The sequence below is a fragment of the Dendrobates tinctorius genome, unplaced genomic scaffold (genome assembly GCF_039654945.1).
Source record: "Dendrobates tinctorius isolate UK_male_01 unplaced genomic scaffold, ASM3965494v1 ptg000007l, whole genome shotgun sequence".
NCBI classification, from domain to species: Eukaryota; Metazoa; Chordata; class Amphibia; order Anura; family Dendrobatidae; genus Dendrobates; species Dendrobates tinctorius.
Window position 1 is genome coordinate 36,980,972 of NW_027361675.1, and position 5,560 is coordinate 36,986,531.

Genomic DNA, 5,560 nt, shown 5'->3' on the forward strand with positions numbered 1-5,560 from the left:
GTGACTCAGCTTTGTTAGCCTATTATGGTTACTTACTATGCACTATGCACTTTTTTGTCTTATGATAGTTTGTTATTGATTAATTCACTCAGGGTACTGTTGTCTGTATTCATTCTGCTACCAAGTGTGTTACTGTGGCCACAGTACATGAGCTTTGTATAAGTGCTTTGTCTTTTGTCTGTACTATATGTTTTTTTTTTTCAGATCATATTAATAAAATATATTTTTTACATATATTTCAGATTATATCTCTGTGGTTTTTGTAGGATTAATATTATATTGGAGTTTCCGTGGTTACACCATGTCCAGGGGAGTGGTTTATTGACCTGTATAGGCAATGGATTTGTATCAGTGGATTGTATTTCCGAAAGATATTGCATGAAGTTCTGGACATTGTCTCGCTAGGAGGTCTCCTATGTAGAATTTGGCAGTCAACTCCGGAGACACTGCAACCATTGGCTTGACGGTAGGGCTGCCCACTCTGCTGCTGCCCTTCGGGATGTGATCGTGCTTGAGCAACTTATGGAGAAGATGGCCCCTGAAATTCGAGAGTGGATAGCCGACCGGATGCCTGACACCCCAGAGCAAGCAGCCCGATGGGCTGACAAGTTTACAGCCAACTGACCCCGCTGGAGAAACGATATGCCCATGATCCAAGAAGACCCATCAACCAAGGATTTGACTGACCATCAGGCCAAAGGGTTACCAGCAGCACACGTGAGTTGCCCAACCCACGGCGCTGCTATACATGCGGGCGCCTTGGACACATTGCCAAAGATTGCTTCCAGGGCCAGATCCCCATGCCTGGAGCCCCTCTGCCAGCAAATCCAGTCAATGTCTGCCAAGACAAGCCAACAGGGTCTGAGGGTCACTACACCCGGGAAACAGCAACAAAGGATGAAGTGATATACCCTGTTCACACTATATGGCAGGTTGACCACTCTACACCAGCCAACCTCCATAGCCACTGTCAGCCAGTCAAGGTCAGTGACATTGAGGCCCATGGACCTCGGAACACTGGGTCTTCCATCACCCCAACCAGCCCAGATATTGTACCACCAGAACTCCATTTACCAGACTGCCAAGGGGCCTTCTCCAGGACTGGTTGTCTGCGCTTGCAAAATGTACGTATTTTTGTGGGCAATTTACCGGCCAATGTACAAGAGAAGGAGCTGGAGGAGTTGTTCCATGAGTATGGGAGGATCCATTCCATCGAGCTGAAGAATCATGGGGGAGGCAAGGCCCCATAATTTGCATTCATCACCTTCCAGGATCCACTAGGAGGCGGAAAATGCCGTGAGTGGAAGCAATGGATACGAGTTTTGTTCTCGCTGTTTACGTGTGGAGTTTGCCAGGTCACGCAGGAGATCAGGGGGAGGTTATGAAGGACTCCGCTGGAGGAACGGGTTACTTTCTCAGCGAACTGAATACAGAGTCCTCATCTCAGAGCTTCCCCCCTCGGGAAGTTGGCAGGATCTAAAAGATCATATGAGAGAAGCTGGAGATGTCTGCTATGCTGATGTCCACAAGGATGGCACAGGGATTGTGGAGTTTGTTCGCAAGGACGACATGGAATATGCTTTGAGGAAACTGGATGATACAGAGTTTTGTTCCCATAAAGGTGCAGTAATAGGGACACATATGGCAGTGGCTCAGGATTGGGGTATCAGGTGCAGTAATAGGGACACATGCGGCAGCAGCGGCTCAGCATTGGGGTATCAGGTGCAGTAATAGGGACACATACGGCAGCAGTGGCTCAGTATTAGGGTATCAGGTGCAGTAATAGGGACACATACGGCAGCAGCGGCTCAACATTGGGGTATCAGGTGCAGTAATAAGGGCACATACGGCAGTGGCTCAGCATTGGGGTATCAGGTGCAGTAATAGGGACACATGCGGCAGCAGCGGCTCAGTATTGGGGTATCAGGTGCAGTAATAGGGACACATACGGCAGTGGCTCAGCAATGGGGTATCAGGTGCAGTAATAAGGACACATACGGCAACAGTGGCTCCGTATTAGGGTATCAGGTGCAGTAATAAGGGCACATACGGTAGTGGCTCAGCATTGGGGTATCAAGTGCAGTAATAGAGACACATACGGCAGCAGCGGCTCAGTATTGGGGTATTAGCAGGATGAGGGGTTTGTGCAGGTTGGGGATACATGGTGATGGGGCTGGAATATGAGAAGTCAAACGTGTCTTTGTTGTATTCTCTGTAGCTGAGTCCTGGCTGGAGGAGTTGTCATTGTCGGTCTGGGCCAGATGGAAAAGACGTGAAAAGTGAATGATTCCATCAGAAAGAACGTCAGCGGTAAGTCACCAACTATAACTGTGCAGTTATCACTTATATGCTTTGTAGGACTGGTATTTACCACTGACCATATGGCGGTAATATCCATGATGGTCTTTATATAGAGATTATTTTCAGTAACAGTGCAGTCATCTCCTACATCCACTATTAGGGTGAGCCACCGAGTTGTAATCAAAGTTACCTAGTTAGGGGCTTACTCAGAAGTTTCGACCCCCCCCAACCAAAACCCTAGCTACGCCTCAGGGCCAGTCATTCACACATGGTTCGAAGGGTGGGTTCCTGAACCAACAGCGGCCAGGTAAACAACTGTGCAGCGAGGGAACAGATTTGGAGGATGAGGAGAAGCAGGAGGAGCCGTGTTCACAGTTGGTTAGCACGTAAAGCAGACACAGATGATACCCCTCCCCCAAGAACAGCTTGCCATTGCCTCTAGTCCACCTGGCACACATGAACGAATTCATGCTGCGATGCCTGTGCAACGACTGCCGAGTTGCCCAGATTGTTACCAGTGCTGATAACTGGGTGGCCACCCTGCTGGATCCCCGCTGCAAGAACTATGTGCCATCCTTACTTCCTTCACTTTAGCATGATCAAAAAATGCGGTAATACAAGTGCATGCTGGTAGACGCTCTTCTGACAGAGGTCCTTCCTGACAGTGTGGGCTCAGTGAAAGCGCAAGGCAGAGGAGGAGGAAGTCCCCAACGCAGTTGGGGCACCAGCACCACCTCAATATGGAGGGTTAGCCTGGGCGAAATGTGGAAAACCTTCCTCAGCATGCCACAACAACCAGCACACTCATCTGATATGGTCCATATTAGCAGGAGGCAGCTTTTCATCAACATGGTGGAAGAGTATGTGGCCACACATCTCCACGCACTGAGTGATGGATCTGCCCCATTTAATTTCTGGGTCTCCAAATTGGGCGCATGGCCTGAGCTTGCCTTTTATGCCTTGGAGGTGCTGGCCTGCAATGTGGAAAGTGTACTATCACAATGTGTGTTTAGCACGGTAGGGGATGTGATGACAGACTGGTACATCCACCTGTCCACAGCCAAGGTGGGCAAGTTCACATTAAATGTAACCCCAGGCATGGATCGATCCCACAGGACTTGTTCGTACCTTTGTCTGAATAGAGACGTATACCAGCTGCACCCACCTGTTTCATTGTTATATTTGCCATTCCGAATGTTTTGGACCTCCCCAAATTAAAAAAAAAAAGAGAGGCTGTTTTGCAGAGTACTCCCACAGAGGCGGTTTTGCTAAGTACACCCACACAGGCATTTTGGCAGAGTACTCCCACAGAAATGGGTGCAGAGTACACGCACAGAGACTTTTTGGTGGAATACACACATGGAACCTAACACTATCCGTCACTCGAGCTGCGTTCTGTCCTGTCCCTAACAAATCAGAGCAGAATGGCAGCGCCACCTGTGATCCGGTGGTTATACAGACCAGGTCACATGGTGCGCTGGCCAATCACAGCCATGCCAACACTTGGCATGGCTATGATTGCTCCAGAAGTGCCCACAGCCGAAAATCTTGTTAATTGGCTGTGCTGCAGCTTTTCAACAAGCTTTATTCGACATTCAAACACCAATAATCCAACGGACTTCTGGAAAAAGTCTTTTTGGAGTTCTGCATTGTCCGGTACAAACCTCAAACTTTAGAGTACAGGTTCACTCATCTGTACTTATTTTCATCAGATGATACTGAACTTGACTTCACCTTGGAAAAATTTTTGGGATTATTTCAAAATGATTGTGAATAGGATTTGAAGAATTTTGGAACATGAGGCCCTCCCCACGACTATTGCATCCACACGGATGGTACAGTGAAACTGCGAATAATCATTGCATCAGTTAATTTTACTTCTTTTGGGAATTTCTGTCTACAGAGAACCATAAACAGTCTGAATCTGTCAACGAAGGCATGGAAATAAGCTACCATGTTGTGGACTGTGGAAGAGATGTATGTTACCAGAAGGAACACTCATTTCCATCAGATGATTGTCATTTGAGACAACATAAAACAGAACAAGATGGCAAAAAGCTTGACATGGCCTCTGAAAAACTTTTGGCACAATTTTAAAAAGATTGTGACATGGATTGGATTGGGAAAAGGCTGTTTTTGCATTCTGCACCAGGCTGTTATGTCACTCTACCCCAGGCTTTTATGGCACTCTACACTTGGCTGTTAGAGCACGTTGCACAAGGATGTTTTGGCACACTTCACCAGGCTGTTATAGTACTCTACACTAAGCTGTTATGGCACTCTGCACCAGGCTTTTAGGACAAGCTGCACCAGGCTGTTATTGCACTTTAAACCTGGCTATTATCGCACTCTACCCCAGGCTGTTTTACCACTCTACACCAGGCTTTTATGGCATACTACACCAGGCTGTTATGGCACTCTGTACCAGTGTTGAGACTAAAATGATGGTGCAACCCGTGATACGGCATTTATACAGGCCAGGTCATACTTGGCATGATTGTGATGGCCCCAGAAGTGCCCACAGCTTAAAATCTTGTTGACTGGCTATGCTGCAGCTTTTCAACAAATTTTATTCTGCACCAAAGTAGAACAGTAAAACGGACATCCGGAAAAAACTATGTGTTTGGAGTTTGGCACCAGACACCAGGTGTTCAGTATGAGCCCAATCCTATACAGATTGAGTTTGGTCATCCCTAGTCAGCACAACTCCTGATCTAACTTAAATGGTTACTTGCTCTTTAAATATGCTTCCACCCACTTATGAGTCACTTCTTCCCCTCCTCCTACCTCTTGAATGTATCCACGCTGAAAAATAGCTGAAATTAATTTCCATCAAAGTAAAACGGATTGTCAGCGAGGCAGTAAAGTGTCAGGTTACTTAACCTATACAAATTCTATGGAGATGCGAGGTTTGAGAAGGAGTATGGATTCCAAAACACTCACCAGTGAGAGACCTGGTGTGAGGGAGGGCCAGGGTTGTAGTCATGGTCAAGGTTTGTGATATATCTGTGCCCTGGTCTCCCATCACATGAAAATAGTGTCCATTACTCAGCATACCTGTGACTTCACTTTCTGCGCCATCAGGCTCCCTATAGACTGTTCCACATAGATAGAGACACAGTCCATTTCAACTTTCAAATGAACAACTTTACTGGTTTCTTTATGCAACACTTCCATATTCTTCATAGCATTAACAACAGGGTCTACATTACACATTTCTTCCTCTTTCCCTGCACTTCTTTCTCTGTCACACAGCAAG

General features: G+C 46.8%; 1 pseudogene; it reads left to right on the plus strand.

Moving 5' to 3' along the window:
* The first annotated feature begins 800 nt into the window (after positions 1–800).
* LOC141086000 (serine/arginine-rich splicing factor 9-like) lies at positions 801–4,599 on the plus strand (annotated as a pseudogene).
* Positions 4,600–5,560: the final 961 nt, after the last annotated feature.